This window comes from Pinus tabuliformis, chromosome 8 (assembly GCF_031772625.1).
Source record: "Pinus tabuliformis cultivar Carrire ecotype Pingquan chromosome 8, CPIR1, whole genome shotgun sequence".
In the NCBI taxonomy this organism is placed as follows: Eukaryota; Viridiplantae; Streptophyta; class Pinopsida; order Pinales; family Pinaceae; genus Pinus; species Pinus tabuliformis.
This window is the reverse complement of record NC_142294.1, coordinates 579,547,540-579,572,748: the sequence shown is the minus strand read 5'-3', so window position 1 is coordinate 579,572,748 and position 25,209 is coordinate 579,547,540.

The following is a 25,209-nucleotide window of genomic DNA, read 5'->3' as shown; positions in this document are numbered from 1 at the left end:
TCGGACACGAAAAATGCCTTAAAACGTGCTGAAAACGTTTTTGAACGTGTCCTGGAAAACATAAAATGTACTTTGTAGTTATCTTCGTGTCTTAGTAATGGAAAATGAGTTTTCTGAGTCTAAAAAATGTTTCCCTAACATTTTTTCTGTAGTTGAATACGTACCCCACGAAATCAATAGCTTTAAAGCTCATGTAATTATTTTTTCGGGGTTCTTTTGCCATTTTCCTCTGATGTCGTCGCTCTCCGTCACTATATAATCGTCGTGTGGAGCCGAGTCATCTCGTTAGAGTTGTTTGGTTGCTAGAAAGTTTGGAAACTTTGAAACGTGTGTGAGGTTGAGGTAAGTTGTAGACCATATGGCATAGACACAGTTAAAACTTAAGCAGCAAGCTCGTTAATATTGTGTTTGATTTGTAACAATGACTAGCTGAGGGCCTGAGGCTTTAATAAAATAAGATGTCCATTGTCACCATTCTCTACACCCAGGATTTTCCCCCTTCTTTCATATCTAGCAAACCAATTCTAGTTAAACAATATATATACAGTTGAGGGAAACTGTATATCTGGTTCTGCCAGAAAATATGGCTTCCCAAAGGGTTCTCCACAAGGCAGGCTTTGCCTGAGAAGGTGTCCTCAGAAATTATGTAAACATAAAAGGAAACATCCGAGATTGCATGTTGTATGGCTACGTATCACCTGTCTGATTACTACATTATTTATCTCTCTATTTAAAATACCTATTATGGTGTCTTAATACCATTCCGTGTGTAGCTTACGTTGTCGAATTCTGGGGCCGGTATACAAATATAAATAAGTCTACTCAGACACACTGTCATCTAATCAAATGTTACGATAATATAATAATGATTATGTCAGACGATTTTCAACCCACTAGGTTTTCATTCGAGCTATTAATTTTCTTTGGTTTTTGAAATCAAATTTGTTCTGGTTACGATTATATCAAAAGAGCTAGCATGCAGTGTACCTACTGTTTAACAGTTTAATATCAAAGTACATATCTATAAATTTATAATCTTTGTTTCATTATTGACCCCCAAAAACACAGTTGGATTTGAATCAAGACCAAGCATATCACATTCTAATTTCTAAATTCTGATTCTATTTATTTTTTTTAAATGAACTATGAACTTTGAAGTAATTATATTTTAATTTGATTAGATAAGCTGCAGCCTGCAATTTAATATGGATCAAAAACTATATATATATATATATATATATATATATATATATATATATATATATATATATATATATATATATATATATATATATATATATATATATATAAGACGTGTCCCTCGTGTCATGTTTCTAGGTTGCTGCGTTTTGTATTGAATACTTGTATTTACATGTCCTCATGTCATGTGACTTAGGTTGTCTACTATAAAATGGAGATATTTTTTTCACACGAATCTAGAGACAACAATCTGCTGGAAGCCACCATGACCAACGATCATCACTCAGTTACTCCTAAACTATCATGCAACTCTACAAACTCATAACGGCTTGAAGACACCATAAACAACAACGCTCACCCAGTTTTTTCTGAACTATCCAACTACCATTGGAGCGAGAAAAACAACTCCATATATTGATTTTGTCGGAATCCTTCAACTCCTCTCCTCTATGTGGTTCTCGTTTCATACACTTTTAGACTGGAACCAAGAACTGTTCAACATGAACACCACAAAAGCAATATCTTCAAGTCATAAAATCATAACTCCATAATAAAATGAATCTAAACAATCGTTGCATAAAATGATATCATAAATGCATTAGCAAAAACCCTCTTTGGTATAAATAAAATTGCTCACAAATAATTTTTTTTGTCAACGATAAACTACAAAAATCACCCACTACTAACAATAACCAAAAATACGTGCAACAAAAATCTACTTCATAGCCTCACTCGCTGCAAAAAATGTTGGTTGAAACATCCTCCTACTATCTGTTGCTACACTTGAAAACTTCTTGCATATACACACTTCAAAAAATTTGTAACACACACGTCACACAACTTGCATACACTATTGCACTCTCACTCTCACTCAATGCACAACTCATCCAAAAAAACTATCATTGAGCTCTCTCCAATATATAGATGAAATGAAGTGCTCAACTTAATAATTACCAAGAGCTATTGAGCTCGACAAACTCTATTCATATGCTTGATTTGATCTAGATTCAACTATTTAACTAGATAACAGCACTAACTCCACTTCATGAAGGATGTTCTTGACTTTAACTATATTTTAGAATCTCAATAGCCTTCTTTTGACCTTTACTATAAAAATATCGAACTAAAACATCCCAAATATACATAATTTACATGTGATGTATGAGGAATACAGATCAAAACTTTCTTTGGGCCTACACCACACCCACAAAACTAGTCGATCTTATTTGTGACCACACTCACAAGCCTCCCAATATTTTATTGAAGACTTCCAACTACATGGATGAGCCTACATCCCTAGAGTTGGTATAGAGTATAAGGAATAACATAAAAACCTTATCTTGGAACTCTCCCAAAATTCTTTGACACCTTCATCAAGTCCTAAACACACCTCCAAACCTCTGTGACATGATCTAAAACTATTGACATAGACCAAGAATCTCTACAACAAGTCAATGAGATGCAAACCTTAGTCTTCCAAACTCCTCAACCCAGAAACAACTCTAACTTTTGTAGCAACAACAACAAGCTTCCCACACACCACCATCACCTACAATAGCATCTCGAACACCTATATAAGCACCATCAATCCATCCAACAACCTCCAACACTTGTAGAAGCATACTTAAGACATTTAGCAACAATGCTTCTAAGAATTTTAGAAGCATCTCCAACACATGTAGCAACATATCCAACACCTGTAGTAGCATCATCAAGTCATCCAACTACCTCCAACACTTGTATAGGCATCTCCAACACTTGTAGAAACATCAAATTATGGCAAACCATCATAACATGCCCTGTAACCCATCTACTGAGCCTCCAATCCTGCACTAGGACATAACCATGTTGACATCAATGTCAACTAGTAGCCAGCAAGTAGATAACATCAGTCCAACAACCAATAAACAATATACCTTTGCATCATGCCAAAAAAACCATCACAAAGACAAAAAGGACTACCACCATCAAGTTGACGTAAAGCATATGATGTACAGTGCCAAGACCTTGTTGCCATCTATTCGCTTAGGCAGTCCTGGCCCAGGTTCAGAGTTAGTTGCGCCAACCAACAAAACCCTACACTACTGGCCCTTTCAACAACAACCCATGTAGCACAGGCTGCAGTCTCACCCGAAGCAGTATGGAGGGATGTTGGAACCAGGTTTTCGCATCAAGAGATCAGTGTGATGTCTTTTAGCTCCCTAGATCTACCTTCCCGCAGATCTATAAGCCCCTAGGGCTTAGTACTGCAACTCTATTCAAAAAGTCTTCGGACCTTTGCGAAGGTCTACAATTTGATTTTGGAGACCTTTATCAGTTGATTTATCCACTTACGTGCCTCAAAGAACAATCCTAGATTAGTGTTCGCTCATATCTACTTAAGTTATTTAGAAAACATAGCAAAATTCATGACAGTCTTTGCGAAAGTACTTAACATGTATTGCATTCATCTATTAAGACATATTCAAGTGAATCGCACATCATTAGATCAATAGTTCATAAACACATTATTCATCTGCATCATATATCGCAAACAAAAATAAACAGATATACATAGGAACTCTTTAATAATCTTCTTTATTGGTCTTCAATTCAGTTTTACAAACTCAAAACTACGCTGTGCACTCAATTGTAGGGGTCTGCTTACTCAGTTGAAGACTCTACCTAAGCCTCTATGCACTCAGTTGCAGAGCCTTTCTCTCCTATTTGACCCACTTCTCTTCACTATTACTTCGAAGACTCCATTCGTCATCCACATAGATATGCCTAAGACTCTCTAAGACACACCTATTTATAACCTCTTTCATGCAATTCCATGGTGCGCAGACCATGGGTGGATATTGAAAACTGACTCAACCTTTACATAAACAAGGGATTAAAAACCCTTTGACTCCTAATCCCCTACATGATCTGCATCCAAAATTTGTAGAGACTTTACATTTATTACAAAAATGACATCAAAACTTGGGTTATTTTAACCCCAAAACTAAGCTAGGGGACCCCATCCCAACGGACCCCCAACACAAAGATTGTGACTCACCCTGGAGTCACTTGACTGGCACTATGATCTTGCTACAAAGATCTCCCAGCTCCACCTAAACTACTGTAACCTTGTCAGCACTCTCTATGGTTGCCTGCTTGAGCTCTTCTACTAAATTCTCTCTAGCTAGGGCTTCTACGGCCAGCCTAATCATCTGTTGCATCTATTACAAGCCCTTCAGCTTATCTTGGATGGTTGTCGTGATCTGATAAGCTTCTTCCAACCATGGCTCCAGCCTAGCCTTTAGCAAGGCCTCCTTCTTCTGCGTCACCTCTACATGTTCTAGGAGTTGCTTCCCCTCCTGTAATTTCACAAGCTGACGTGCTAGTGATATTGAGAGCATTATTTCCCTAAATTCATCATACTCTCGCTGTAGCTCCCTGATCCCTTTATTTAGTGTTTAAAGGTTTGGATCTTCCAGCAGATTGGTGACCAACTCCATGGCTTGCTCAAATATTGTTATGCATTCTACAACGGTGGTAGCTAGAGTAGCTAGTCCTTCCTTGATTGTAGCTCTACACTGCTCCTAGACCTCTGGCAGAGTCATAGGATGCATCTTCAATTGCAGCTTGATGATATTCATGTTAAGATCAAATTGAACTCAGTTAGCCTTAGCTTTGGCCTCACACACACCGGCATATAATCTTCTAATCTTCACTTTTGGCTATGTAACCTCAGGGATATAAAGCTCAGGAATCGTCCTTGATGCCTCTACGACTGTAGAACTGTTACACTAAAAAATGTCACCTTGACTACTTACAGTTAGTATGGCTCAAATCAACAAGTCATGCTACCCTCTTAGGCAAGTCTCATGCCTCTGTTATCCATCTCAAACTCAAAGAAGAGAGAAAGTCTTGTAAAAATCATGTTTATCTCTGGGGTCGCAGGTTCTCTCTAGCCTTACCTGCGGGGACGCTGACCATGTTCACAAAATCCGCGTCCATAGACGCTCTGTATGTTAAGGGACAGGTGCGTCCCTCTGTAAAAGGCAAAATGCGCGAGTTTTATCTTGAAAAAGTTACTTGTGGTTACTTCTAGAACATTCTAGAGGTCGGTTTGATGAAATGGATGCGCCTCCAGTTGGTTCATGTATCTCTATTAAGGGGGAACTTATCCCATCAATAAGGGAGCTATCCCACCCATAGAGGGGGATGATCCCATTGATAGTGGACCTGAATAACCTCTTTACAGCACTATAAATGAAGGCATTGAGCCAGAAGGAGAGGAGGTTGGAGCTATACATTTTCTTTGGGTAAATGCTGCAGGATTTAGGTCTTCCATTAGAGCCTTTGTGAGGAGAGATTGTCTTCACTTGATTCTACTTGGGAGAGGGTGAGCTTTGTCAAAGTAGAGGAAAACCCTTGATGGACCCTGGGAGGAACTTGCACAACACCAAGGCCAGGTTGTAAGAGTTTCTTTGTTTCGTTATTAATACAAACTGGTTTATTTTTCTCAATAGCTTGTGTTAATGAGTTATTTCATGTGTTCCTTGGTCTGCATGTTGAATATATGTTTTATTATATGAAATGCAAGTGCTTGGTAATTGTTTGATTGTTTGTGGTTGCAGGAATTGACTTGAAGGAGGAGCTCATCCGGATCGTCAAGAACGGACTTCAACAACAGCGTTTTGGAATAAGGTAAGCCTAAACACTTGTAGTTTTCATGTTGTAAAAGGTGTATTTAGAGAAAGATCACTCCATTTTGTCTTGTTTGTCATTAGAATGTCTTAGACTTCTAGGAAGGTCAGTCGTGTCCGCACCCTTGACAGATTCCGTGTGACAAATTGGCGACTCCACTGGGGAATCCATTAATGAGAGAGTCTTTTCCTTTATATGAACTTTGCTTTGAGAAAATCATTTTTATTTTCTGGTTTTTGACTGTGAGAATTAGTATTTGGGTGGCTTAGCTGTAGCTTTAGTTGGCTTTAGTTTTTCTTCTTTTTTCCAGAAAGACGCAGTCTCTGTGTGCTGCACAGTGCGTCCTTGGACGCGCTGTTGTCGACTGCACAGTGCGGGGCCGCACCTGTGACAACGGCTGGCCTGCGTCTTCCTGTAAAAGTTAAGAAAATTCCATTTTTGCCTTAAATTACTTTTAGATTTTGTTTTTTCTTAGTTTTTTCTGCCCAGATCCTTTAGTACCCTGTCAAGAATTCTCACCTGAACTCGTTTTGTGAGCTTTGAGTGTTTTAGTGGTTTTCAACGAAGTTTAGACCTAGGGTTTGATTTTTGGAAAGGCTTTGTAGTGACTTTGAGCTTAGAAAGTTGTCCAGCCTTAGATATCTCTGGTTAGTCAACCTTCTTAGAAGTTGAGCCTGCCGTAAAGTCTCCTTGTTTGAGCAACTTGTCATTTGAGTTGTTTTGGGTCAAATTTCGAATTGCTTGTTTTTAAAGTATTGATTTCCATTTTCAAAAAGGACAAAAAGATTAGAATTTTGTTTTGACTAGTTTTTGGTTCTGCAATAAGCTAGTCCTTGATTTGATTGTGATCAAGTAAAACACCTTAGAAATAATCATTGTTAGTTTTGGCCTCGTTAAGATTGCTTAGAGTAAATTTGCCTTTAGTTTGCTTATGAGTGCATTTTCATAGATTTTAAGAGTTTTTAAGATTGTTTTTTTTGGTTATATTAGATTTATTTGCTTTATTAAAAGAAAAATACAAAAAACATCTTCTTAAAAGTCTTGTTTCAAGTAGCTTTTTGTTTTCAAAAGAAGAAAAGAGTTTTTTTTCGTGCATGTAAAGAGAAGTTATGTTTTTATGCTTGGAAAAGAAAAACGAATTGTTTCTTTGATTGTCTTCAATTAAGAAGTTGCTTTTATAAGGATTGCATTCTCTCAACTTTTTAGTTAAGCAATTCATCGAAAAAGTAAAGTAGTGGATAAATCATTTTAGGTGCATTTTGTAGTGGTTTCGAGTCGAGTCAACACACCACTAGTTTCACTTCCATCACCTTTTGACTTAAGAAACAACCTTAAAAGTAACGCTTAAATTAAAATCAATCTAGTAATCTTTATTTTTCTAGGGCTCTGAAGCACCAACATAGCTTAGGCTAGGGTCTTGGAGTAGGTGAGTACTTAACTCTCCAAGACTACAAAACCAAACAGATAGTCTATCTTGAGTAGAACAAATCCAATTGTTTCAGTTACATTCTGGGAAAGCTCCTCTTAAAGGAGAAACACGAGCTCGTGTCCGAACCAGTGAGGGGATCATTCCTCCCTCGTTGGGAACGACGCCAGGCAGTACGTATTACAAACGGTAAACCTCGGATTAACCATTGTCGAGGAGCCAGGGGTCACTTATCGGTAAACCTTGGATTGTTGTCAAGGAGCCGGTAAGGGGATTGGAGCTTGCTACTCTGCCCTTGCGTGCTGTCGGAGTTTAGACTGTTCCCCCAGGTGTAATTGTTGTGATTGGTAACCTTAGTGGCCATAATATCTAGGATTCTACCCAAGGTGACGGTGGAGGGAAGGTCCCACTGTACCTGGAGCAGACGTCGGTTATACTCACTTGGATTTTCTGGGGGGTTCGCTTCACTTCGAGACGGTTAAAGTGGAGGAACTTGGTCCAGTCTATTCATTAAGCAGGTTGCCGGGGTAACTGTTCCACCCACTATTTCTGTACTGAATCCTGCGAGGTTGGGCCTAATCACCAACTAGCGCTTTTGGTCCGGAAGACTACTGTTTGTGTGTGGTTTGACGCTCTAGATTATTTAGGCGTGTGCTTCAAATTTGATTGGTTCTTTAGAAGACTTTAGGTGGTTTGATTTGAAATTTTTTACTTTGATTTCGTGTGTTGTAGTTAAAATCTTTAATTGTGGCGGAATTACCGAGACAGTCCCGTAGACTTCGGGGCAAGTCTCCTGAGATTGTTACCGGGATAGATTTGTTAAGAAAACTCCGTAAATCGCGGGGTGAATCTCCTGAAAACATTCCGGGTCATTTAGAAGGGTTAAAGGTCCTTGTAACTCCTCCTAGTGGCAGTAGAGTAGGTTCACCTGAAGAAGGAGAATCTTCTTTGGTAGTCCATCCAGATTACCAAAGATTAGAAACAGGTTACAATCCCGAAGCTGTTACAGTTTCCGAGCTTGCTGGTAGTTTTTCATCTGCCAGTGAAACAGGCGAAGAACCTGAAATTTCAGAACCTGTTACTCCAACTCCTAGTGTTCCTGATTCACCAAGAATAGAAAGAATTATCACCGAAAATCTTCCTGTTGGATTAATTGCTATAGAAGAACTTGTTCCAGAGGAAGAAATAGGCGTTTCTGATTCTGAAGATCTAATTACCCTTGATCTAAGGGAGCGTGAATCCATCTTTTACAGTCCTCCTAGAAGTGAATCTTGGTACCTTGCATTAACCAATTTTTTAGACAACTCAGTAGGTTTTTCTACACCTCGTACTCCGGTTCCACCTAGAGGAATTCATTCTCCTGTAAATATGTCTGGTCAGTCATCTGTGTTTTCACAAAGTCCTGAATCATTTTTACATGGCGGTCCTTCTGTTCCTACTGGGTATCAGTCACTTTCTGGTACCTTTGCGGGAGCATCTCCTCAACCTGTTGATCATGGGTTATTAGTTGGAAACAGTGGTAATGTACCATTGAGTATAGGTGAAGTTTATATGATGTCAGGTTCAACTCCCATTAACCAACCTCAAGGTGGCCAATTACCGCCTGGGGGGCAACCTTCGTTAATGCCTGGGGGGCAACCTCAAGGTACTTCATTTGTGACTGGGGGGCAACCTCAAGGGTATCAACCCCAAGGGTATCAACCCCAGCCTCAATATGTACCCCAAAGTCAACCTCAGTATCAGTATCAACCTCAAGGATGGCAACCTCAAGGATGGCAACCCCAAGGGTATCAACCCCAAGGGTATCAACCTCAAGGATACCAACCTCAAGGTCAAGGTCAACCCCAGTATTCGTATTTACCTCAAGGTTATCAACCTACGGGTCAATACCCTGGTCAAGGTTATCAACCACCTCAAGGGCAATCATATGGGACTACACCTTACAGTTATCAACCCTATCCTCAATACGGCTATGGATCTCAGTATCCTCAACCTGTTACGAGTCAATACCCTGGAATGTTAACATGGGATCCGTCACAGGGTCAACAGATGTCGCAACCAAGTATACAGTCGGTACCTCAAGCAGGACAACCTGCAGTTCCTGGTCCACCCCAGCAACCGCAACCTGTCCAGTCAAGTGTTCAGACCCCTGTAACTTCTGTAGTTACTCAGCCGCCAATTGCACCGAGTACTCCACCTCACACGGCTGCAGCAACTACCGCTTCATCTACCATGCTTACATCTGGAGTATCGGCAGCTCCGGTTTCTACTGTCCCTGTAACCGCTCCTCAGACATCTGTACCGTTGTCTGGACCCACGGTTCAAACCACAGTCCAGATGCCTGCAGGTCAACCTGGTACAAGTACGGTTGTTACTACTCAACCTCAATTTGTTCAACCTCCGTACCAGGGACAGTATCAACCTGGGCAAGCTGCCCAACAACCGGTTTACCAGTATCAACCGTATCCTGGGTACAATTATCAACCACCTCAACAACCCCAGTACGGTCCGGTTAATCCTGGTTTTCCAGGAGGATATAATATCCCCAATGCGAATCCTGTTCCTAGTTATCCTGGATATCCTCCTCCTGGGGCTGGTATTGTGACTCAGAGTTTCAGAGATCCTAACCGGCAGTTACCATTTATTGCGACTTTAGATTTACCCGACTTGACGCGCCTAACGAACGATCCAATTCAATATCTTCCGTTCTGGCCGCCAATGCCAAATAAGTTGCCCAGCGATATACCCAAGTTCGAAGGTAAGTCTGGAGAGGATCCGTCTAATCACGTGATGACTTACCACCTCTGGTGTGCATCAAATTCCATCTCAGATGATTCTATCCGCTTACGTCTTTTCCAGCGTACACTCATTGGTCTCGCAGCCAAGTGGTACATTGAGTTGCCACGGGCTTCTTTTTACAACTTTAGCCAGTTAGCTACTTCATTCTTAACTCATTTTCAGTTACCAGTCAGATACGATAATGGTACGGAATTATTAACTTCGCTAAAACAATCGACATCCACGTACATTTCTGATCACATCCATGAGTGGAGACGTCGAAGGAGATTAGTGAAAGTTTTTATCCCGGACCAAATTTTAGCTGAATGGTTTGTAAAATCATTATTACCAAGAATTACTGAAGATGTAGCTAAGGCCGGCGTAGTTACTGAGGAGCAAGTCATTGCTCAGGCACAATACCTTGACTTAGTTTACACTCAGTCGGGTACGTTACACGAGAAAATTCCGGATCTTCCAAAGTCAAACCAAATCGCTGCTGCTCCTTCGGGATCTCATGCCGCTGATGGTATGATCGGTATCGTGACTACGAAGAGTAAGAAGAAGTCTTCCAAGACCTCCAATACTCCAATTATCACTTTGCCTGATTCTCCGACAGGAGAGTCTTCTCCTCCTGAACTTACCGCCGACATTCACGCTGTAGAGTCATCTACGGCCAAATCCAAAAACGGTGGAAAGAAGAAAGGAAAGAAGAAGGCTAAAGCAGACAAGGCTCCAAAGGAGAAAACGGAAAAGTCGGAAACCAATGACGAAAAGCGCAAACCTCGTTATCCTTGTCTCATTTGTGAAGAAGATCATTTTACGAGAGACTGCCCTCATCGGGCCGAGGTAGTGAAAATAGTTAAAGGTTCTCCGACTCCTGCTGTGTTAAAGAATCCATTCCCGAGCAGGAAAATAAGATGATAGGTTCTTCTTCGAATGCCAGTGAAGAACCCATTTTGATGATGTCTCATGTCAGGATTGCGACTCGATCGCAAGATTATGGTAGTAAGGCTCCTGTTGATGGTAAAGAAGCAGAATCTTCTAACTCTAACCCATCAACCTCAGCTCCTGGTTCCGATCCACTACAGATCGAAAAACCTAACCCAGACTTAGTGATTAAGCCGCCCGCCAAGGGTGTACTTCGAAGGTCTGCTTTCAATCCACATGCGAGAGCAGCCCAGAATTACAACATTGTTGAAGACTTAGCTGTTTCACCTTCAGCAATGTCGGCACTCGAAGTGCTGCAATCATGTCCAGCGCAACGAAAATTGCTTTTGTCGGCTATTGGAGCTGTCGATGTTCAGGACCCGAACCTAATGATCTTTGATCTAGAAAGTAGTACACCGCGTCTCCCCCATCAAATGGCTTTCCAAATTCCAGTGATAGTCAAAAACAGGCCTATTCATCGGACTGTGATTGATGAGGGAGCTTCTACGTGTATTATGTCGATTCAATGTTGGAGATCGCTTGGTTCTCCTTCGTTGAACCAATCCCCCACCATCCTTAAGGCCTTTGATGGCCGTGGGTTCCGTCCGTTTGGTATTCTACAAGAATTGCCTATAGGGGTCGAAGGTAAAACCGTTAGTCTGGATGTGGAAGTGGTTGATGCCCCTCTAGACTACAACCTTCTTTTGGGTCGAAGTTGGTCATATGCTATGACAGCGGTCGTTTCATCGGTCTTCAGAGTCATTAAGTTTCCACATAACGGTAAGATCGTGACTATTGATCAGCTGACATACTTTTCATCCGACCCAACCTCTTTAGAAACTATCCAGCATGTTGGTAAAACGACAATCCCTTATAGGGACATTGGTGTAGGTTTAGTTAAGGATTCCGGTTTACTGGGAACTTTTCCTCTCCCTCCACTCAATGCAGACCCTTCGTTCGCAACAATTCATATGATCACGTCAGAAAACATTATTTATGATGATCCTTGGTATGTTCCCTCTGACTCTGAGCTAGACTCACTCGGTGATGTTATGCCGTTGAGTCCGTATGAGATTGCTTATGAAGCTCTTATGTCTTTTACCGACTTTCATTCAACCGACCAAATGAATGTGGTCAGTGAAGAGTCACTTTTCACCTCACCCTTAGAACGGATAACGTTTCCCGAAGAAGTGTCATCTGACGAACAACTTCGCGAAATCCTAAGTGTAGATGATCTACCATGGGAAGATCTCCATCACAGATCTTCGTTTTTACCTAAGGATGATGCCTTTGAAAATGATTTTTCATCTATCTTTACCGCTGAATATGTCAAAGACGCTCAGGATCCAACGAAACATTCTGATTCAGAGCTGAATTTAGGGAATATTTCTCGTACTATTCCCATTGATATTTCAGTGAAGCCCGGAATCAAGGAGAACATTCATATAGGTGCCGCATGTACTGACGAAGAAATTGAAACTTACAAGGCCCTATTCCAAGAATTCCGCGACGTGTTTGCCTGGTCCTACGAAGAAATGCCAGGAATCGATCCTGCCATTGTTGTTCATGAAATCAAAACCTACCCGGATGCTAAACCCATTCGGCAACGGTTGCGTCAGATTCACCCTCGAAAAGCAGCTGCAATCAAAGCCGAAGTCGAAAAGCTGTTGAAAGCAGGTTTCATTTATCCGATCCCGTTAACGGATTGGGTATCGAATATTGTTCCCGTCAATAAAAAACAAGGAACAATAAGAATCTGTATCGATTATAGGGATATCAATCGAGCTTGTCCAAAAGACAACTATCCTACGCCTTATATCGATCAAATTATTGATGATTGTGCCGGAAGTGAGATGTTTTCCTTCATGGATGGTTTCTCAGGGTATAATCAAATCAATATTCTACCTGCCGATCAACCAAAAACGGCATTCATTTGTCCATGGGGGACATTTGCTTATTGCAAATTACCTTTTGGCCTTAAGAATGCCGGTGCTACTTTTCAACGGGCCATGTCTTATGCATTTCATGACATCAAGCACATTGTGCAACCCTATCTCGATGATTTGCCTGCTCATTCTTTACACCGAGCTGATCACCTTGTCCATTTACGAGCAATCTTTATGAGGTGTAGGCATTATCGAATTCGGTTGAATCCCCACAAGTGTGTTTTCTGTATAGAAACAGGTCGATTGCTGGGATTTGTTGTTTCCAAAACCGGCATTCGCGTCGATCCCTCGAAAGTCGAGGCTATCATCCAATTGCCTCCTCCTTCGAGTTTGCGCCAACTCCAAAGTTTGCAAGGGAAAGCAAACTTTTTACGCCGATTCATCCCTAACTACGCCGAGGTCACTAAAGGTTTTACACGGTTGTTGAAACAGAACGTACAATTCTTTTGGGACGAGATTGCTCAACAATCTTTTGATGCACTGAAACACGCGTTGACCCATGCACCGTTATTGCATCCTCCCAACTACAACCAGGACTACTTCTTATACCTCGCAGCTTCGCATTCCACCATTGGAATGGTGTTAGTTCAAGAAGATGAATTCAAGGCAGAGCATGTGATATATTACCTTAGCAGAACCTTAAATCCAACTGAGTTAAAATATTCGCATGTGGAGAAATTGGCCCTGGCAGCCGTTCAAGCTGTCCAGCGTTTTCGTCACTACATTCTTCTCCGCAAAACTACTGTTATTTCGGATTGCAACCCTATGATTTATATCTTGACAAAACAACTGCTAGGGGGCAAGTACTCTAAATGGATCGTCATCCTGCAAGAGTTCGACTTGGAGTTTGAGAAGTCCAAGTCTAAGAAATCTTTAGTCTTCGCGGAATTGATGTGTGATTTCCCGAGTGCTGACACAGAGACTGTGGCAGAGGAGTCCATTGCGGACGAATCTTTGTTTCTTATTAGCACTGTAGATCCGTGGTATGGGGATATAATCATCTATCTCCAAACCCAAACCTTTCGGCCTGAAGCTTCCAAGGAAAACCGTCGAAAAATTCGGTTTCAATCCCAGCAATACAGAATTATTGGAGATACACTTTATCGCCTGGGGGCAGACTTAGTTTTTCGACGTTGTTTAACTCACGATGAGGCTGAGAGAGTTTTGAATGATTGTCACTCTGGAGCATGTGGCGGTCATATGTCTGGGTATGCCACAGCTCAGAAGGTGTTGCGCGCTGGCTATTTCTGGCCGTCTATGTTTAAAGATTGTATCCTTGCCGTCAGAAAATGCCACAACTGTCAAGTGTTTGATCGCAAGATGCGCGCTCCACCTGCTCCTCTCCACCCTATAATTGCCGCTGGTCCATTCGCCAAATGGGGCATTGACTTTATTACTTGTAACCCTCACTCGGCCGGGGGGCATGCGTATATCATCCTTGCGGTTGATTATTTTACTAAGTGGGCCGAGGCGATGCCTACATTCGACGCAAGCGGCAAGACAGCTGCACTTTTCGTATTCAATCATATCATAACTAGGTTTGGTGTCCCACAAGCAATCATTACGGACCATGGAAGCCATTTTCGAAATGTCATGATGACTGAACTTACAAGCCAGCTTGGTTTGCGCCACGATAGCTCTACACCTTATTATCCGCAAGCCAACGGTTTGGTTGAGTCAATCAACAAAGTTCTAGTCGTCATGATTCGACGGATCATTGGTATCCATCGAACGAATTGGCATAACATGTTATTTTCGGCACTATGGGCATATCGAACTTCAGTGAAAAATTCAACAGGTTTCACCCCTTTTCAGCTAGTTTATGGCTTAGAAGCTGTGTTACCTATTGAGTGCGAAATCCCATCACTTCAAATGGCTGTCGAATTACTTCCAGCTACTTCCGAAGAGGAGAAACGGTTGTTATACTTAGCTAAATTAGATGAGACTCGACGTGACGCTACTTTAGCTATCGAGACTCACGCGAAACGAATGAAAGCTCAGTACGATAAAAATGTAACCCCTCGAAGTTTTTCGGAAGGAGACCTAGTACTATTATATGATCAAGCTAACGATAAGCTAGGTGCTGGAAAATTCGTTCCCATGTGGCATGGGCCCTACATTGTAAAGCGAAAGCTAGCAAAAGGGGCTTATGAGTTAGTTGATTTTGATGGGGACTCTTTGGGCAAACCCAGAAATGGACTTTACCTAAAGAGGTATTATGCTTAAAATGATGGATGGAGAAATTTTTAGATAGGTTAGATTTCCTTTCTAGCTAGCAAGTGTGTTAGTTTAGTCAGTGTGCTTAGCTTAGCAAGTGTGGTTTTTCGTCATTATTTTGGCTCATCTTGGTTTTACTCTTGATATTGTAGATGTCGACGCCTCTCCAAACATACATTGGATTTGCTGATGGTGCTTGTCGTAGTACACGGAATATCTCTTCCGCAGCTTGGGTTATCTATTCGCCCTCTGACGAGTTAGTTTCTATGCATGGGGTAAGCCTCGGTCAAACAACGAATAACATTGCAGAATACAGTGCAGTGGTTGAATTATTATCCGAATCTATTTCATTTGGAATTCGACGTTTGATAGTGAGGTTAGATTCTGAACTTGTTGTATTACAGCTTAATAGAGTTTATGCCATTAGAAATCCTGTGTTATTAAGGTTGTTTTTGAGAGTGCGTCTCTTGGAACGTGAATTTGATTACATTGAATATCAACATATTCCAAGGTCTTTGAATACATTAGCAGATGCAATTGCTTCTCAAGTGTTGGACAGACATTTATAATAATCATGCAAGTAAATTTAAAGACATTTCATCATACATGTTAAACAAGATAAGCCGATAATAGTGATATATAGATATAGATAGAAGTGTGTCCAAAAATATATACATCGTCTTCGATCATAGGTTTAACACACCTTATGATCGGCAAAATGATAGTGCAAAAAGTCAAAAATGTCACATGTGACTACAAAAGTGACTAGTCAATCACTGGTGGTGCTCTCTGTACGACACCACTGCGCGGGCTATCTTGCGCAGAAATCTCCTAAACGGTCCAGGGACTGCGACCACGAAGCGCTGAAGCCTCATTGGAATATCATCCATAGTAGTCTCAGGTATATCTGCCGTGAGACGCTCTAGATCATGCTCCAAATCGGCTAGTACTTCTGCTGTCGCATCCTGTAAGGCCGGTGCCGGTGCAGCTGGATGTCGTCTGTCGTAAGGCCGGAGATTGGCTGGACGCTGTGGTCCAACATCTGCATTTTTAAAATTTTACTGTTACTTTGAGACGATATATATGAAAAATAAAAAATACATAATTAGAAAACTTGTGAAAATGAAAGTACCTCTGTCATCCCATTGTTCTCCCTGTGGAAGAACCATGTCCGGATCACCTCTGAAATCCATTCCGGCATATGGAAAGTCTTGTATCACAAAAAGCTGGCCCTCTAGCCAGTCGAAGTAACTGTCTGAGAATCGAACCACTGCAGCACCCTCGTCAGGATGCCGGGCCATCACCGCAACCCATCGAACAAGCTTTGGCTCCCGAGGACCCAAGTCATCAACAGTGAGTTGCTGAGGGATCAGCATAGGAACTCTCTCCAAGGCAAAGCTCACGACTAGAGGCCCATATCCAAAAGTCTTTAGTCGTCCGTTCTTTGCCTTGGTTAGTTGGCTCTTCATATGAGCCGACACAGCTTCGCACCAGTTGAAGATGGTGCCTTGGTAACAGTCAACTGCCATCCGCATTTGGGATCCGGAAGCAATGTGCAAGGCGGCCGCGCCACAAATCCTAGTGACCGTAAATGCAATAACTCTAAGTTCCGCCAGAGCGATGTGCTTTATCTCCACGCCTTTTTTATGGCGAGTCCCTGGTCTGCACCACTCCTCGCGGAGATCATCAAGGGATTGGCCACCCGGCCTGGTCCCCGCAAGGTTGAGTTGCTCACCTCTGTTTGGCAAGCCAGTGAGAAAGTATACATCCGAGGGCTCTATCTCGAGCTGGTGCCCTCCAATGTAAAAGCATTGATCTTGAACGTTCCATCGCTCAACTAGCCATTCCAAAAATCTTACCTGGCCCCTCATGCCCGGTATGGTCCAATATTTGTACAATCCACATGTTCTTAAGGCATCCAGAGAGGGTTGGTGGTTAATCGCAGCTTCATCGTCTTCTACGTGCTCTCTCTCTCTCCAGTCTAACATGTTTTGGGCCCTGCACATCAAAAGAGTCAATTAGAAATTAATTTGAGAAAATTTGGTGGTTTTTTGAGAGAGTTAGGGTTTTGAAATGCGCCCTTTGCGGAAGACGCACCCCGGCTTTTTAGCACAGGGCGTCCGGACGCAGCTCGCCTGAAGGCGGACTGCGTCCCCAGACCTTTTTCCCGTGTGAGAAAAAGTCGGGGGACGCGGCTCACCCGAAGGGCACCTGCGTCCGCCGAGGGGCGCATTTTGAACCCAAAACCCCCCCAAAAAATGAAACAGAGACCAAAAACAAAAAACTAAACGGATAAAAATGAAGAGTGGGATGTGTAAAATACCTCGGTGAAGCGGCGTTCGATTCCGACGGTCAGATTTTCCGCAGCAACCACGGGAAGTTTCTTGTCAAAAGCTCCTTTTTCAACCTCAACAGTGAAACGGTAAAAATGACATGGTAAAAGGTCTTTTTATAGGTTTTTTGGATGAATTAGTTCATTTTTTACCATGAAAAGATGTTTTCAAATGTATTTTTGCCTATTTTAAACAGGTATGAGTAATGTGTCGCTTTTGTGCAGGACGAAAGGATTTCAAGGGAAATTGTAATTTTTCACAAACAAAATTTCAGAGTCATCTTTTAAGCCCTTTTCTGACTCCTAAAACATGAAAAGATCGCCGAGTGTTTCTTTTTCACTCGTTAAAACGGAATTAAAAGACGGTCCCCTTTTAGCTCTTTTCTGACCGCAAAATCAGGAAAAGATTGCCGGGTTTTTGTCGTTTCAAACTCGATAAGGAAATAAAACGACGTGTCTTTGATCGCTTTTTACTTTTCAGGTCAACGATACTATTATGAAAGTACTCCTTGGTCGCAAGATCAAGCGGTTCCCCCAGGTATTATTTTATACTTTTTCGGGCTTGAGGGACACAAATATACGAAAAAGTTCAACGTGGAGTTTCCTTAAGTTTTTCAGACTCTCTAAAATTGAAAAACGCCGAGTTTCTCCTATACTGGGCTCGTTAAACTTTTACAGTAAAGGACCTGTTCAATTACAAACAGGAACGAACCACTCCTTCCTAGGGTTCGCATTTAAACTAGGTTGGACTCGTCCGAAGGATGAGCTTATAATCAAGCATATGTTATCCTCCTCAAGCTTGTTAAAAATAAAGAGGTACTTGCCAGAAATGGTGGGGGAAAAAAGAGAAGAATGAACCTATTTGTCACCTTTTGCCTCAGAAGAAACTTTATTACCACTCTTGAACACGACACTTTTCATTCACCTGGGTTGGGAAATCTTTTACCTCACAGTTGACTAAATCACTTTGAAAATCTTTAACCGGGTTCAGGGATCAACTTTGAGTTATTCGTCACCAAACCATCTGTTGTGTCGTTATGTGTTCAAGAGGTCTGCAAGCAAAACTTTCATCTGCAAAATACTTGTCATCCATTGACCATCCCTGAGTCAGTCCTTACAGCAACATTTCTTCAACTTGAACAATGATTTCGTGTTGCGGGCTTGCCTGCAACGGGTCGCTTTCTATCGACATCGACACATTATCTAGAAAGATGACTTAGGAATCGACAGTACCTTGAAGTCTGCATGCATCAATGGCAGGTTTCTCGCCTTTGACGTCAGTTTACATCATTGACTTTCGATCAGAGGATTCCGTGAAGTGTTCGACATCAAAACATCTATTCACATTTCACGGGTTGTGCTTGGTACTTTGAGAACCATTGACATTACTGGTGGTTTCTCTCACACTTGTTAACAGTTTACATCATTGACTGGTAATCAAGTGGTTTCTACCATGTTCGACATCGAATCATTTAATCACATGGCTAGAATCGTACCAATTCGGGAAGTAGAAGTGAAGACCCTGGATCTAGTTTCTACCATCCAGGCTGCGAGGAGTTTTGTATTCATTGTCTATGTAGACTTATCATAAACAGATGGCTGCGTCCATACTGTGTCTACAAAAGTCTATAAAAATGATGTACTGCAAGATCATTCCTGTATCAGAATAGTTAGTCCATTAGTTAAAGTTTTGAATCTGAGTATGGGAATGCCTACCTCAGTGATGATATAATCTTATCCATGTATTTTGTGTTGAAAATTGCAGGTTCCAACCAGGCCATCCACAAGGCAATCCTTGAAATGATAAAGCGCTTCACCCTTCCTAGAATTACAAAACCCTATTCTATTCCAGGCTTCGCACTTTAGGGGGCAATCTGTTACACTAAAAAATGTCACCTTGACTACTTACAGTTAGTATGGCTCAAATCAACAAGTCATGCTACCCTCTTAGGCAAGTCTCATGCCTCTGTTATCCATCTCAAACTCAAAGAAGAGAGAAAGTCTTGTAAAAATCATGTTTATCTCTGGGGTCGCAGGTTCTCTCTAGCCTTACCTGCGGGGACGCTGACCATGTTCACAAAATCCGCGTCCATAGACGCTCTGTATGTTAAGGGACAGGTGCGTCCCTCTGTAAAAGGCAAAATGCGCGAGTTTTATCTTGAAAAAGTTACTTGTGGTTACTTCTAGAACATTCTAGAGGTCGGTTTGATGAAATGGATGCGCCTCCAGTTGGTTCATGTATCTCTATTAAGGGGGAACTTATCCCATCAATAAGGGAGCTATCCCACCCATAGAGGGGGATGATCCCATTGATAGTGGACCTGAATAACCTCTTTACAGCACTATAAATGAAGGCATTGAGCCAGAAGGAGAGGAGGTTGGAGCTATACATTTTCTTTGGGTAAATGCTGCAGGATTTAGGTCTTCCATTAGAGCCCTTGTGAGGAGAGATTGTCTTCACTTGATTCTACTTGGGAGAGGGTGAGCTTTGTCAAAGTAGAGGAAAACCCTTGATGGACCCTGGGAGGAACTTGCACAACACCAAGGCCAGGTTGTAAGAGTTTCTTTGTTTCGTTATTAATACAAACTGGTTTATTTTTCTCAATAGCTTGTGTTAATGAGTTATTTCATGTGTTCCTTGGTCTGCATGTTGAATATATGTTTTATTATATGAAATGCAAGTGCTTGGTAATTGTTTGATTGTTTGTGGTTGCAGGAATTGACTTGAAGGAGGAGCTCATCCGGATCGTCAAGAACGGACTTCAACAACAGCGTTTTGGAATAAGGTAAGCCTAAACACTTGTAGTTTTCATGTTGTAAAAGGTGTATTTAGAGAAAGATCACTCCATTTTGTCTTGTTTGTCATTAGAATGTCTTAGACTTCTAGGAAGGTCAGTCGTGTCCGCACCCTTGACAGATTCCGTGTGACAAGAACCTAGGCTTCAATCGTATGCCTAGAGTGCTTCCTTCTCCTATAGAACCTGCATCTTTTTGGTGAACAACTGTTGATCATTAACTTTTATCTCACTGAAAACACTGAGACCTCGTTTTTCCCTGATGCAAAGCTCTTCCATGACTCCCTGTAATAATGCACACAATGATTCCAGTTGCATCGCGGCAGGTTTGAGGCCCATATTTGGGACTCTATCAAGGAGGGTGCGTTGTACCTTGGTGTCAGCATGGACTGAACCTGCACGCAAGGGGAAGACTCACACATCATGCAGCCACAAAAATCGTCTTCGCACCTATAATTTGACCTCGTGTCAAACTGCCTTGTGTGTCGCTCACTTTCCTGACATGTTATTGGATCTTAGTTGCCTGGAGCTGCAACTCTCAAATATCCTTCTGGACACCTCCCAATGTTTGTATGTACTGTTGTTCTAACTACTACAGTACCTTTGTTGCGATGTCCCTGACTTTATCACCGATCGCATCCAGATTTCTTTCCATGAGCACCATGGGATCAACTTCTATTTTCTGAGCTTTATTGTTCTTCCATGATCCACCTTTATGTCCTAGCTCATGTCTTTTCAGAATGAAGGGGGTTCGCTGCCCCTCCTTGCCTCTATCACCTTGCCCTGTAAGCTCTTCTATTTCTGTTTCCAGTGAAGGTGACTTGTCGTCTTTTTGGGTCTCACATTTCTCGCATTCTACCTCCTCCTTGGCAGCATGTTCCTTCTCAACCTGAGCCTTCATTGCAGCATCCTTCTTCTTATGTGAAGATAAGTTCTACGCAACCTTCTTAGCTTCCTCCTTCCTGTTCTTCGCAGTCACACTCTCTGAACCTGTGCTTGGCCCAGCTGCTAGATCTGAAGGGGCACACCACTCGGCTGGCCAGCATGCCACTACTTTCTACACATCAGCCTTTATCACCAAATATGGAAGGTCATGCAAATTTTATTCTAGATCCTTCTACACCTAGATATACACCCTGTGAAAGTCAGCCTTGAATGTTGCATAGGTTGAAAGTTGCATTTACAAGGTTTGGGACAACCTTGGACACTAGTTAACAACCATGCGAAGACTCAATTCCATGAGTACCCATTTTTTCTCTATGATCCACGCGGGGTCGCTGGTAGCCCATAAGGAGGTGAACTACACTGCCTCCAGTAATCCTTCTTCCAATGGAGGAAATCGACCATCCTCCGATAGTTCCCATGCAACCAATATAATTGACAGTAGTAACCAAGCGTAATGAAACGTCTTGGTTTCATCTTGGGCCTCGTGGAAATTCATGAGGAATTCCTGGCATATGTACCTGGACTAGTTGAAAAGGATGCCCTTAATGCACTGAGCAACTAGGGACACTACGGGCACTAGAACTTCATCCGCACGTCACTTTCTCATCACCTTTCCTACCAATATGTATATGACCAACTAAACTGTGGGGTCTGAGATAGAAAAAATTGAGTACCCGCACGACTTCTTTACAAGTTCAAAATATTTATTCATTTGCTTAACAAGCTCATTGTCCCCCATATTTCTGCCATACTCCTTGGCCGGGTTTAGACCTTCATGCATAAGGTGTGTAATCTTATGAATGAGGATATATGTGATGGGTATAGGCCCTCCTATCCATGAACACCCGTCATTCACCAAAGTGAGTAGCTGGCATATGAAAATTGTTTTAATGAGGGTGTGGTGGTAATGTGGCACCCATAACAGCTTGAGCAGTCCTAATCACTCAACACCGTAGACCCATTCATCCATTTCCAATGTTGTCATACCCTTTTCTTCATAGTAAACTCTCTTCATGTACTTTTCCATTGCTAATTTTGGGAACTTAGCATGATCCGTGAGGTCCCAATCCTCCATCTTCAATAATGGGACTTACATAAGCCACGAACCTTCAAAAGGCACCTACTCAAGTAGCAGGGGCATGGAGATGGTGAATTTCTCTGAGTCTAGGTCTTTAGTGATCTTCGCCTTTCCCTTTCTTGGAGGGATATACCTAGGGAGCTTCATTATAGGTTCTGCGGCTTTAGAAAAAATATCCTTCGTTCCCTGGCATTCTTCTACCTCTAGCTCTACAACCTTCTTCTTATCTTTTAGTGGCTGCTTATCTTTCTTCTAGGCTGGTGTAGTAGTATGATTCCTTGGGGAAGTGCGCACCTGTACTAGATTTTTCTATTTATGCTTTGTTGCAGGTTGCTTTTCTGTCACAACAGGTTTTTTTATCATTTTCCATGGACTATTTTGGCCATGGTCACATCGGTGACGTGGGCACCACAGGCATGGCTTCAACATTGGATACTTCAGGTCTAGGGGCATTGAATACAACAGCTTCCGAACTCAAAGATTCGGCAAGGTTGGTTGTAGTAATCCTCTCCATAAACAGCTCACGGGCTTGCAGAGAAATGTCTGTGTGTGAATAATTCCTCTAAAAATGATTTGCTCATGAGCGACAGACAAAAAATTTCAACAACAACACTAAGGGTGCAAAGTATTCTCTATTAGAATGACACGCATAATTTATTGGGGGTTTTGAATTCAAATCTGACCGTTCCCCCCATATTTTGATAATTAGTGTTGTTTCGGAGCAGAACTTCAAAGATTTTTTCCTTAAATGCCTCCATCTCTCTCCCGTCAACTGTATCTTGGCTATCAAGTCATAAACAGTGACTTCAACAGTCACTTTTCGGCTACACCACATGACACCTTTCTCCATGGTTCAACTTTCTGTGCGCAGCTCTTGGGATTGCATCTTCATCATCTACCATGCAACCCACCTTCTGTGTAGTCCTCCAACCCTGGCAGTGTAGTTTATAGTCTTGTGCTCCCTTGCAACCTCCTAGAGCATTAAGAATGTCCTACTGTCATATAGTCATTTTGCAGGATCACATGTATATAGCTTCAATCAGCTCCCATTCAATCTCCCCAAAAAAGGTTCTCCATTCAGCTTCACGAGATGAACTACACCTCCATTTGTAATTTCTTTGATAATATATGGCCCGAGCCAATGTATCTTAAACTTACCCATAAATTTAGTGAAATCACTATCATATAACAAGCCCATATCGTTTACCATGAATGTACGAAGCTTTATGTGGCGATTGTGCCATGATTTTTCACATTCCTTCTATACTTGCTGATGGAATCTAGCCAACAATCGGTCCTCTTCAAGCTCCATCGGCTGTGTGGGCCATTCTTCCAAGTTCTTCCAAATCTACCATACCTATGAGAGCTTCTATGCGCAGACTAGGCACAATATACTCCATTGACATTACAACTTCAACACCGTATACCAATCTCAACTGCGTTTTCCTATCAATTTGTTGCAAGTAGTCCTATACGCCCATAGTACTGCACATACACACACATCCTAGTCATTTCGTTGTGCATTGCAGATCTTCATCAGCATTTTCTCGAAAATCTTGTTAAAGGCCTCAATAGTTCCATTGGCCTATAGGTGATATGGTGTAGTCTTCTAATGGTAGACCTAAAATTCTTCAGTTAACGCGCTAATCATTTCATTTAGAAAGTGTGTACCTCTATTGCTCATCAACACTTTCGGACAGACAAATCTGGTTAAGACATACTCAAACAAAAACATCGATGTTGTAACCCCTGTACAATCCTTAATGGACTATGCCTCTGCCTATCTGGTTAGATATTTCATTACAGTGATGATATAGTGCACACCAATTTTCTTTCCTGGGGGCTGAATTGGCCCAACAAAATCAATTGCCCATTTTTCAAATTGCTGCAACAACACTTGAGGCTATAGAGGCAACTCATCCCTTGATGATGGTTGGCCCATTCTATGATACACATCGCATTCTTTACAATACGCCTTGGAATCCTTGTGTAGGGTTGGCCACCATAGACCTATGGGAAAAATCTTCTACGTAGTCGCCTTTCCTACATAATGTCCTCCCACAGCCCCTCCACGAGCTCCAACAAGAATGCTATTTCTCTCAAAATCTGGTAGATATCTTCAGAATATTTCATGAGCACCCATCTTATACAAATGTCCTGTAATCACTGAAAATTCCGTTGTGTGCACTACAAGTTCCTTCTTTTTCTGGCCTTTATACCCTTCTAGTTCCATCCTCGTAGTCAAAAAGTGAATGATATCTACAAAATGATTGTCCACTACATGCACCACAAAGAGTGTTGGGTGCAGGAATTGCGTTTGAGAAAACTCCTCAACACTTAATTGTCAACTTGAGGGTTTCATAAACTTAGAGATGAAGAACAGGAAATGCCAGAAATGGAATGAAATTTTCCTATCTCTAATCCTGCTTCTTAAAGGAAATTCTTTGCAGAATCAGATAGAAAACAATTGGAAAGGAAATTAACACCAAAGCAACTCTAGCGGTGGAATGTAAAAGACAATTTGCAAGTAAATCAGGTAAAGAAATTCCACACAACGGAAACAATCTCAAATGTTGGAATGAAATGCTATGTTCATCTTCAGATGGATGGTCAACAGTCTAACAAGTGGGGCCTTACAAAATTCTGTCTTCCTTCTGATCTTCCTCTCACACAAACAATCTATTCTTGCACTGTTACAATCTGCTTGCACTAGTGCAGGTATAGTATTTCTATGTAAGACTATATTTGACCTTCCTTACTGAAGGTTTATGTCTGAGTGAAGGTGCTCTAAGCCTCAGGGATTAGAGCACTCTATTTCTATGACAAAAGACTTGCTCTTGCACCGAGGCAGAGTTCTCTTCACTTAGTTTCCAAGTTACTTTCTAAGG